This window comes from Lepidochelys olivacea (assembly GCF_965140295.1).
Source record: "Lepidochelys olivacea isolate rLepOli2 genome assembly, chromosome: 7".
NCBI lineage: Eukaryota > Metazoa > Chordata > Testudines > Cheloniidae > Lepidochelys > Lepidochelys olivacea.
The window spans coordinates 51,539,697-51,551,825 of record NC_140417.1 but is presented as its reverse complement, the minus strand read 5'-3'; the positions used below and the strand labels follow the sequence as shown (position 1 = coordinate 51,551,825).

Sequence of the window (12,129 nt, the reverse complement as noted above, 5' to 3'; positions counted from 1 at the left end):
GCGTAATCCTTTAATGACAGACTCCACTTCAGGAGCTTGGCATTGGCCCCTCTCATCTGACGCAGCCATGGCAGGGCGAGTAGTCTGTGCACACAGTGAAGCGCTGCCCAAATAGATCCGGCTGCAGCCTTGTAAGAGCCCACTCCATGGCCAGGCATTCCTTCTCTATGGCTGCATAGCCCTGCTCCCAGGGCAGCAGCTTCCTGCTCAGGTACATGATGTGGTGTTTCGCCCCCTTTGCATGGGCCTGCCTCGGCACCGTGCCCAGTCCTGTGTCTGGGGCATCGGTGAACACCATAAAGGACTTGTCAAAGTCTGGGTTTCCCAGCACCGGGCCCTTGACCAGATCCTCCTTCAGTGTGCAGAGAGCCCTCTGGCACTGCTCCGATCAGACCAGCTTGTCTAGCTTACCCTTCTTGGGAGCTGACACAGAGCTAAAGTGGGGCACAAGCCTCTGGTAGTGCCCCGCCATCCCAATAAAGCCCTGGGTCTGTTTCATAGTCTGGAGAGCAGGCCAATCTCTGGTCGCCCCGACATTGGCTGGCTCTGGCTTTAGGCAGCCGCTCTCTACCTTGTGGCTCAGGTACGACACCTCTGCCATCCCCACCTTGCACTTCCTAGCTTTTACAGTCGGCCCTGAATCCTGGAGGTAACTCAGCCCCCTAATCACCTGGGACACATGGTCCTCCCAGGTCTGACTAATGGCACAAATATTATCAATGTACGCTAGGGTAAAATTCTCCATCACCATCAGTAATTGATCCGTCTGGCACCGGTAGGTGACCGACCCTTCCTTAAGGCTGAAAGGTCGGACTTGTACAGCCCCAAAGAGGTAACAAAAGCAGGTTTCAACCTGGCATCTGGATCGAAAGGCACCTGCCAGTAGCCTTTGGTGACATCCTTGGTCATGGGTACTGAGTCCCCCCCACTTGTCTAGGCTCTCATCAGGAGTAGGTATGTGCAGGCGGCAGACATGGTGATGGCATTGAGAGTCGGATCGACCCATCTTTCCTGTGGACCGGCACAAGTGACAGGCCCCCGGGGCTGGTGGATGGCTGGATCACGCCCTAAAGTCAGTATGTCTCCGACCTCTCCCACCAGGTCCTTGGCTGTTTTCCCAGTGACCCAGAATTGGGAGCATCTTACAGGAGGGTGGACTCCTGTCTCCACCTGGTGAACAGCTAGGTTAGCGAGGCCAGGCTGGTTCCAAAGCAGCTGTTGTTACAAATCATAGACGATTAGGGTTGGAAGAGAACTCAGGAGGTGATCTAGTCCAACCCCCGATCAAAGAAGGACCAACACAACCTAAATCATCCCAGCCCGGGCTTCGTCAAGCGGGGCCTTAAAAATGTCTAAGGATGGAGATTTCACCACCTTCCTCGGTAAACCATTCCAGTGGTTCACAACCCTCCTAGTGAAATAGTGTTTCCTAATATCGAACCTAGACGTCCCCCACTGCAACTTGAGACCATTACTCCTTGTTCTGTCATCTGCCACCACTAAGAACAGCTATGATCCATCCTCTTTTGAAGGCTGCTATCAACTCCCCTCTCCTGCAGACTAAACAAGTCCGGTTCCCTCAGCCTCTCCTCATAAGTCATGTGCCCCAGCCCCCTAATCATTTTCGCTGCCCTCCGCTGGACTCTCTCCAATTTGTCCACATCCTTTCTGTAGTGGGGGGGGGCCCAAAACTGGACGCAATACTCCAGATGTGGCCTCACCAGTGCCTAATAGCGGGGAATAATCACTTCCCTCGGTCTGCTGGCAATGCTCCTCCTAATGCAGCCCAATATGTGGTTAGCCTTCTTGGTAACAAGGGCACACTGCTCACTCGTATCCAGCTTCTCAGCCACTGTAATCCCCAGGTCCTTTTCTGCAGAACTGCTGCTTAGCCAGACAGTCCCCAGCCTGTGGTGGTTCATGGGATTCTTACGTGCTAAGTGCTAAGTGCATTTTTCCTTGTTGAACCTCATCAAATTAATTTTGTCCCAATCCTCCAATTTGGCTAGGTTACTCTGTACCCTATCCCTAACTGCGACGTGTTCATTCACAGAGACCTCCTTCCTTGGACTGTTACCTGATGTTACAGAAATTACCTCTGAGCCTGTTTTCCCTGCCAGCTTGGGACTTCCAGAACCCTGCCTTGTTGAGCCAGACACGCTAGTCTGCTGCAACACAGACCCAGGGTCTGGGCCACACCCCCAAAGCTGCAGACTTTGAAAACAGCTCAGCAGGTTACCTGTCTCCAGCACCCACGTCCCAATAGGAGCCAAACCCCAAACAAATCCATTGTACTTGTTATAAAGCTTATACAGGGTAAATTCATAAATTGTTCACCCTCAATATCACTGATAGAGAGATATGCACAGCTGTTTGCTCCCCCAGGTATTCATCACTTACTCTGGGTTTATTAATAAACAAAAGTGATTTTATTAAATATAAAAGTAGGATTCAAGTGGTTTGAAGTAACAACAGACAGAACAAAAGAAGTCACCAAGCAAAAATAAAGCAAAAACACACAAGTCTAAGCCTAAAAGCATTAAGAAACGGATAACAGGTAATAGCTCACCCGCAGAGACATTCCAATAAACTTCTTTCACAGACTCCTTCCTAGTCTGGGCCCAATCCTTTCCCTGGTACAGTCCTAGTTAGTTCCAGCAGACATCTCAGGTGGTAAGAAGGGGTTTTCTCATGGCCGGCAGCCTCTTTTGTCCTATTCCACCCCCTTTTATAGCTTCTGCACAAGATAGGAATCCATAGGTACACACGCGCCATTCACATAGGGCCAGGGCAGAAGCCGCAGGCTTAGAGAACACTGTCCCTTGATTCCCTGCTCACCCTCAGCAGCGAGATATCACCCATAATGATCACCTCCTGTGGAAAGTGTGGAGACAGGAATGATTATCAGGCCCACCCTACAGTGCTGGCTCTCCCCAAGTGCCCAAGAGCCAAGTGTCCAGTGTACAGCAGGGTCCCGAAACAGTGATTTACCCTGTCCCTGCTGCTACTCACCATTTTGGGAGTCTTGTGGCTTATGTGTGCTTGCCTGGGGTCAACCAGATACTGACAGTTGTGTGAGTACCAGCTGTGTTTTAAAGCACTGAAAGAGTGCTGTCTATGTAGCAAACAATACTGCTTCTGTAAAATGTTGTATTTAAACTTCACACAGATGACCTTGGGAGACCAGCCTCCCTCTTTGTTATCGGCGGCAGAGCGGTTGCGAAGAATTCGAAAACGGTGAAGAAGTAAGGAGGACTTTATGCGTGAGGTTATCATCCACTCCGCTGCTGAGAAAAAGGAATTGAAGGAGTGGTGGGACAGTGAGAAGACGGAATGAAAGGAGAACGCAGCACACCAGAAAGAAGCCACGGAGGGGCTCTTAACAGTCATGGAGCGTCAAGCGGACATGCTCCAGAGGTACTAGCTCTTCAAACCGAGCAGCTCCACGCCCACCTTCCCCTGCAGCCACTGTCGGAAAACTCTTTCCCAAAGCACCACACACACACACACACACACATCGCCAACACACTCTTATCAACCTCCTGGATCCACTCTCTACCCGCAGCATTCCACTCCTCCCTCCTCAAAGTCCAGCAGTGTGGACTCCCAATACCCACTACACTCAACACTTGCCCAGGTTTGGGTATGATCCCTGGACATACACAAATCTGTAGCCGTGCTGAGACCCCCCTCCTCCTCTTGAGACCTTCCATACCCTCCATTCTCCCCCATCCTGCTCCCGACTGATGATTTTTTTCATTGGACTCTCTCTTCCGGTTGTTGTCTTTCAGTAAAAGAATTGTGTTTGTTTGAAAGCAATCTTTATTCTATTAAGTGAAAGCAAAAAGAGCACTGCAAAGTAACATAGATACAGCTATGTTAAGTTCCCTTCTTGCATCATGTGCACCAATCACCTCCTAGCATTACAAGCACTGCAATCTCGAGTATAGGTTTCAGCTTCAAATTGCTGCCTCAAAGCATCCCTGATCCTTATGGTCCCGTGCTGTGCCCTTCTAATAGCCCTGGTCTCTGGCTGTTCAAAGCTAGCCTCCAGGTGCTGAGCCTTTGCGGTTCAGCCCTGAGTGAAGCATTCACCCGTCCCTTCAAAAATATTATGTAGCGCACAGCACACGGCTATAAGCATAGGAATATGATCATCGGCCACGTCCAGCTTCCCATACACGGATTGCTGGGTCTGTTTGGAGGCTGGATACGAAAACACTGCTGACCCTATACAGAGCCTGAATCAGACCCGGTACTAGGATCATAGCCCCATAGGGTTGGGAGGGACCGCAAGGGTCACCTAGTTCTAGTCTGGGCCCTGCCAAGATGCAGGATTGACTCTGGCTGCCAAACTTTTGGGTCAGCATCAAAATCAGAACATTAAAAATTAGATTTAACACAAGCCCAGGCAGTCCAAATTCTGTGCGGTGCATTTATTACCACACCTGCTTGCACGCTACAGAGAGCTGCTAGTGAAATGTCAGTTACACGACAAATGAAAGTACTGTGCCATGGATCTGTGTGGCTCCCGGAAACAGCAGGATCTGGTTCCCCCTCTCTGGCTCTTACTAAGATGTAAGATGGCTCTTCATGCGGCCCCTACCACAAGCGCCGCCAATGGGAGCTGTAGGGACGGTGCTGGACAGGGCACATGCTGCTGCTTCCAGAGATGCTTGAGGTAAGCGCCACCCGGAGACTGCACCCCAACCTCCTCCAGTGCACCAACTCCCTGCCCCAGCCCTCATCCCCCTCCTGCACCCTGAACGCTTCATTTCTGGCACCACCCCAGAGCCCGCAGCCCCAGCCGTATCCTTCCTCCCCTCCCACACCCCAACCCCCAATTTTCTGAGCATTAATGGCCCGCCATACAATTTCCATACCGACATGTGATCCTCGGGCCAAAAAGTTTGCCCATCTCTGATCTAAACGAATATCTGACTATATAGCTGTCGTGACAACGTTGAACTGGATCTGGGCTGTACATCCAGCAGCAGTGTTCAGATTTTTTGATTCAATCGCAGGCTTTAGGGTGCTGAAAAAGGTTTCACCGTATAGTTCACCTCCTTGTTTGATGACCTTGAGAGGCCTATCCCAGGCAGCTTGCAACTTATTCTTCTTCACGGGGATGAGAAGCATCACCTGGTCCCCAGTGGCACAGGAGGGGCCCCCGCTTTTCTGCTTCCCTTAGGCCCTGACTTGGTTTCTCCTGTCCAAACCCATAAGCTCAGTGAGATTTTCCCGGAAAATCAGTACGTATTCCACCACAGATTCTCCATGGGGAGAGGGCTTCCCTTCCCCGTCGTCCCTCATCAAGTCCAAGGGTCCCCTCACTCTTCTCTCATAAAGCAACTCGAATGGGGAAAACCCTGTGGATTCCTGGGGAACTTCCCTGTATGCGAACAGCACGTAGGGTAAATACTTGTCCCACTCCTGCGGGTGCTGGGCCATAAATGTTTTCAGCATCATCTTTAGAGTCCCATTGAACCTCTCCATCAGCCCATAGGACTGAGGGTGACATGCAGTGGCCCAGGTGTGCCTGATCCCCACACTTCTCCCACAAGCACTGGAGCAGGGCTGACATGAAGTTGGACTGCTGGTCAGTAAGGACCTCCTTGGGGAACCCCACTCTGCTGAAAATGGTCAGCAGTACATCTGCCACGGTGCCTTCCTCGATAGAGGACTAGGCCACTGCATCGGGGTACCACCACCAGAATGTATTTCTTCCCAGCGCGGATTGCCTTGCTGAGGGGCCCCACTATTTCCATGATGAAAAGGCTGTATGATGGGCAAATGTCTCAGAGATGCTTTGCACTTACCCCAGGCCTTCCCCACCCTCTGGCAGGAGTCACAGGACCTGCAATACTGTTGGACAGCGTCCAAGACCCGAGCCAGTAAAAGTTCTGCAGCAGCCGCTGCCTGGCGTGCTAGCTGCCCTGATGCCTCAAAAGGGGAACATCATGGGCCAGACTGGGGAATCACAAACTGACTCCTGGCTTTACAAGGTTCAGTCTGCCCCCAAACCAGCCCATTCCCTTCTCTCACAGGAAGCTCTCCCAGCTGTCCTCCCCAGGGGTCCGGCACCACTGTGGCCAGCAAAGGCCCTCAGCTTCTTTAAGGAGGGATCCGCCTACAGCTCAATCTGGAATTCCGCTGCTGGGTTTGGGGCCACAGCCCTGGCTGGCTATGCATTGGTTTCCCCATCTTGGGACAGAGGCTCAGGCCCAGCCCTTTTGAACCCTACCCTTGGTGCTTTGCTCCCCACATTGGGAGGTTTCGCACTGCTGGCTCAGGACAGGGTGTCCCTCACTGGCTCTGACTCTGGGGAAGGATCAGGGTGCTCTGAGTGCCACCCGGCCAGTCCCCCAAGTCAAGACCCATTAGTTCCTCCAGGAGTAGCTTATCATGCACCCCAAACTCTTTGGGGGCCCTCCTTAGGCACCCCCCCCGTTCAGATGCATCTTTGCTACAGGAATCTTGTCGAGGGGCCTGAACACACCTCTCAGGGTCAGCTATGCATCAGGCACTCGCTGGTCTGGGTCTACCGCCTCTGGCCTGGCCAGTGTCACCTCTCTGCCTGTGTCCCAGAACCCCTGGACGCTCCTTCCGCCCACCTCAATGGGGATGAGCTCGCGATTTTTCCATGAGGCATGTTTCATTCTCACCCAGGGGATTGAGTACAGGTGCTCTGGAACTGGAGCCCCACCTTCCCCTGCTCCTCTGCACTGGCGTTCTCCTCTCCCTGACTCTGCCATGTTGACTGCGGCCCCCTGGACTGGTGGTGCCCCCTCTCGGTGGGCTTCCGCCCAGTTGACACTCTGAGGATTCTGCTTGGCCTGCAGTTCCTTCATCTTCAGGCATTGCGCCACTTTGTGTCTTTTTCGGCCACAGTAATTACATTTCAGGTCCCTCAAGTCCCACGAGTGGGGGGGTTGGCCCGCTCTGGCTCATGGGCACCCCTGAGTTGGGCTTCTTGGACTCGCAACTTTGAGAGGTCTCTGGGTGACCCACCCTTCTGACTCCCCGATATCGGTCTCCTTCGCGCCCCCCCCCCATCTGCTGTCCACAAACTCATCCGCTAGTGCCCAGTGCTTTGGGTCCACTAACCACATCTTAAGGTCTGGAGAAGAGATGTCATACAGCTGCTTCAATCCCTCGGAGGTAGTGGCCCCTGTACCCTTCCCCCACTTGCGGAGATATTCCCACAGCAGGTTGGTGACCTCCTTGTAAGTGACACTTGGGGTCTTGCGTACACCCCCGAATCGTACACCTTGGGGATCAGTTCAAACTTCAGTAGCAAAGCCTGTTTGAACAGGTCATAGTTCCCCATCTCAATACCATCCATTTAGCTCAATCCCTCCTTGGCCTTGGAACCCAGCAGGGGGCGGTTACACAGCGGAGCCTGTCTGCAGGGTCAATCTGGATCAGATCACAAGCCTTGAAGGATGTGAAGGACGTGAAGTAGGCATTAATATCCCCCCTCCTTAAACTGGGGTGACAATTTGGTGTCTAGATTCTCTGCAGAACTGGCATCTTGGGTCCTTCTTCATTTACTCCCCTGGCAGGCCCTCTGCCCACCAGTCTCTGCTCCTCCAGTTCCAGCTCCTTCGCTTTCAGCTCCTTCGCTTTCTGATTGGGGCGCCCCGCACCGCGCCCCCCCCCCGCTGACTGGGGAATTGGGTTGATAGACTCCCGGCTGCTACTTGTCACCATGCAAGGCACTAAATTTAGCCGTATGGAGTGGAAATCCATCAACTTGAACAAAAAAAATTGCACAGATACAGACAGACATCATCTTTCTCCCCAAGTGCAAACAGATGGACATCATACCAAACGGACTGAAGGTAAAAAATCCGTTGCAATCGACTTACTACACTGACTACGGTGAGAGACTGTGCCACACACTCTCAAAGAAACTGAGGAACCTATCTGATCAGCATCCTGTACAGCAAACAGAAGATCAAGAATGAGCTCTCAAAACTAGAAACTCTCATACAAAACCAACCTTGCACACAAAATTCCACGTGGCTGGACTTTACAAAAACGAGACAAGCCATTTACAACGCACAATTCACTTCTCTACAGAGGAAAAAGGACAGTAAACTATCTAAACTCCTACATGCTACAACAGTGGTTCCCTCAACTCACTTAACAATATCATTAATCGATCCAACCACACACTTAGCTCGGCAGAAGAGTCGGTCCTATCTCTTTCTGCCCCACCACTCCCAAGAACATGATACAGTTCTGCGGTGATCAGGAAGCCTACTTTCATGGTCTCAGACTAAGGAATATTTTCAACGCACCACTGAACAGTGCACTGACCGACAGGAACCCTCCTACGGGGTGGATTCCGCCTGATGGTGGATATGACAGACTGGACTTCTACATAGTGTGCTTCCGCAGACGTGCACAGGCTGAAATTGTGAGCCACCCCTGTACTAGAGCCTGTGCTGCAGGGAGCGGGGCAGGGCTTAGCAGTGCCTTATCTGAAAGTGTTGTCTGTGATGTCCTGTCCCTGGAAATGGTCAGGGGCTCTGTCCTTCCCCCACCCTCCCAGGAAAGCCCCAGTGTCCTGTTAGTTTTTGTTTTGTAGCAGAATAATAAAGGGACACTTCAGACAGCAGTGGGTCCATGCACTCCAACCGTGGTTTCTGCCTGTCGGTGTGTCCGTCTGCTCCCCCCACGGCTATCTGTTTCTTTGACTCTGGGAGCCAGTCTTACCCTGCTCTGCTGTGAGACCCCACCCCCCACCCCACCCCTGGGCTGTTCACACACAGCCTCTGGCATGTAAGCTGCTCCAAGCTAGTTGCAATTGAATGATACTAGCCAATATCTCCGGTCCCAGACATAACCCTGGGAACTTCCGTCTTGCAGTGTCCAGTTATGGCCGCTGGACACTGCAAGCTTATATGAGTTCATCAAGTTAACAAAGAAATTGATATGTACCAGGCTTGTTATGCCAAGGGGAGTCTCTGCTACAAATGCACTGCTTCAGGTAGAATAAACAAATGTATTAACTATAAAGCTAGATCTAAAGTGATTTTAAGTCGAGGCATAACAAGTCAGAGTGGTTACGAAAATAAAATAAAATATAAGCACAGTCTAAACTCTCAACCCTTTAGATTGGGCAGCAACTAGATTAAGCAGTTTTTCTCACCCTACTGGATATTGCAGTCCTTAATATACAGATTTGTTCCTTAAACCTGGGCCAAACTCCTGTGTTGGAGTCTTGTGTTCTTCTCAGTGTCCTGCCTGGTTGCTTGCAGAAGAGGTGGGGCAGGAGAAGGGCCCAGTATGTGTCCATTCTCCCTGTTTTACACTCTCAGTCCATGTGCTTGTAGAACAAATGGAATGTCTCTCCAAGCAAGGTTGAGCAATTCCCCTGGTGGGGCCTCATGCAGGTGACTCATTGCATTGTAGCTCCCTTGCTTCTCACCCCCTCCCTCCCATGTTTGCACTGCGAAATGAAAGTTGGCGCCTGTGCGATGCTGGTAAACCCAGACTTTGACAAGCCCTTTATGGTGTTCACCGATGCCTCGTACACAGCGCTGGGTGCACGTGCTAATGCAGGTTGATGGAACGCGGGAGAGACACTCCATCATGTACCTGTACAGGAAGCTGCTGCCCTCGGAGCAGACTTATCCAGCAATAGAAAGGGAATGTCTGGCCATGGTGTGGTCCCTTACAAATCTGCAGCCGTATCTGTTTGGGCGCCGCTTCACCGTGTACACTAACCATTCACCCCTGAGGTGGCTACACTAGATGAAACGGGCCAATGCCAAGCTCCTGAGGTGGGGTCTCCAGCTTCAGGATTATGACATGGAGGTGGTCCACGTTAAGGGGAGTGCCAAGATTGTAGCCGATGCTTTGTCCCAGAAATGCGGGACAGAACTTACGCAGGCCACTGGCCAAAGTGCCCCACCCAGTTCCGGTCTCTGAGGAGGAAGAGCTGTGACAAAGTGGGGTTTTATTCATCTTGTTTTGTTGCGTATGAGTTGGGCGTGTGATTTTTACTGAGGACCTCAGGGCAGGTGAGGCTACCCAGCCGTTTGCACCTATGTGACCCGGTGACACATTTTCCCTGGGAAGCAAGACAAAGAGACGGAGAAGGGGCAACAGGGGGGTGTTGGAAGCTGGCAGTCTGCATTAGGAGACTGGAAGAGGGCTAGTGCAGCGCGTCTGGCCCAGGACTTGAAAGATAGACTTGGCTGAAAGTCGCTGATTTCTGTGCTAACAAGTTCTGTCCTACGCTGTGTTACTGTCCACTAATAAACCTTCTGTTTTATTGGCTGACTGAGAGTCATGCCTGACTGCGGAGTTGAGGTGCAGGACCCTCTGGCTTCCCCAGGAACCCCACCCGGGCAGACTCACTGTGGGAAGTGCACGGTGTGGATGGGGATGCTGAATGCTCCAAGGTCAGACCCAGGAAAGGTGAAGATGTTTAAGCTTCTTGCCTGGAGACAGTATGCTCTGAGAGAGGAGGCATGCTCCCCCAGAGTCTTGGCTGGCGTCAGACGGAGTAGTTCCAGAGCATCGCCCCGGTGATTCCATGACACACCGGCAGACGTGACTCTCAGCCAAGCTGGTAAAAACAGAAGGTTTATTAGTCGACAGGAACGCAGCGCAGGACAGAACTTCTTAGCACTTCTTAGCTTCTCCCCCTGAGCCCCAAGCCAGCCGAGACTCGCTTCGAACTGCCTGGCCCCTGCCCTACCTGTTGCTCCTCCTCTGGCCTTTCTCTCGCTTCCCAGGCCAAGAGTATCCTCGTCGCATCCCCCTCCTGGGTCTCAACTTACAAAGGGGTGTCCATAACTTCCATACAGAAAGCTGGAGCATCTCCAAAAATTGCACACGTTTATTCCCACCACCTAGACATTGGTGCAATACACAGGGAAAGTTAGGGACACACAGCATTCATGTCAAACAGTAAGCCTCATATACAACATAACAAGGGGAAATCCCACCACATGTCTCCCCTCTTCCCCTCTTCGAGACCTAACTGAGCGGGTTCACTTTAGCCAGTGACCTGGGGAAGTTCAGGTCTCCCTCTCCGGCACAAAGCATCAGCCTTTAAAACACTTTCACTCCCTTTAACCACTATGGACCACCTCCATAGCGTAATCCTTTAATGACAGACTCCACTTCAGGAGCTTGGCATTGGCCCCTCTCATCTGACGCAGCCATGGCAGGGCGAGTAGTCTGTGCACACAGTGAAGCGCTGCCCAAATAGATCCGGCTGCAGCCTTGTAAGAGCCCACTCCATGGCCAGGCATTCCTTCTCTATGGCTGCATAGCCCTGCTCCCAGGGCAGCAGCTTCCTGCTCAGGTACATGATGTGGTGTTTCGCCCCCTTTGCATGGGCCTGCCTCGGCACCGTGCCCAGTCCTGTGTCTGGGGCATCGGTGAACACCATAAAGGACTTGTCAAAGTCTGGGTTTCCCAGCACCGGGCCCTTGACCAGATCCTCCTTCAGTGTGCAGAGAGCCCTCTGGCACTGCTCCGATCAGACCAGCTTGTCTAGCTTACCCTTCTTGGGAGCTGACACAGAGCTAAAGTGGGGCACAAGCCTCTGGTAGTGCCCCGCCATCCCAATAAAGCCCTGGGTCTGTTTCATAGTCTGGAGAGCAGGCCAATCTCTGGTCGCCCCGACATTGGCTGGCTCTGGCTTTAGGCAGCCGCTCTCTACCTTGTGGCTCAGGTACGACACCTCTGCCATCCCCACCTTGCACTTCCTAGCTTTTACAGTCGGCCCTGAATCCTGGAGGTAACTCAGCCCCCTAATCACCTGGGACACATGGTCCTCCCAGGTCTGACTAATGGCACAAATATTATCAATGTACGCTAGGGTAAAATTCTCCATCGCCATCAGTAATTGATCCGTCTGGCACCGGTAGGTGACCGACCCTTCCTTAAGGCTGAAAGGTCGGACTTGTACAGCCCCAAAGAGGTAACAAAAGCAGGTTTCAACCTGGCATCTGGATCGAAAGGCACCTGCCAGTAGCCTTTGGTGACATCCTTGGTCATGGGTACTGAGTCCCCCCCACTTTGTCTAGGCTCTCATCAGGAGTAGGTATGTGCAGGCGGCAGACATGGTGATGGCATTGAGAGTCGGATCGACCCATCTTT

General features: G+C 52.2%; 1 protein-coding gene across 19 annotated transcripts in view; it reads right to left on the bottom strand.

The window, feature by feature from the left end:
• Positions 1-12,129, bottom strand: part of IP6K1 (inositol hexakisphosphate kinase 1) — a 228,250-nt gene that overhangs the window by 147,668 nt on the left and 68,453 nt on the right. For 16 of the 19 annotated variants that reach the window (XM_084634290.1, XM_084634292.1, XM_084634316.1 and 13 more), the window contains one exon: positions 10,375-10,585. The gene's annotated coding sequence lies outside the window, so the exon portion shown is untranslated. Of the gene's footprint in view, positions 1-10,374; positions 10,586-10,717; positions 10,872-12,129 lie in introns of all 19 variants that reach the window. The other 3 variants (XM_084634318.1, XM_084634291.1, XM_084634304.1) reach the window with 1 other exon arrangement.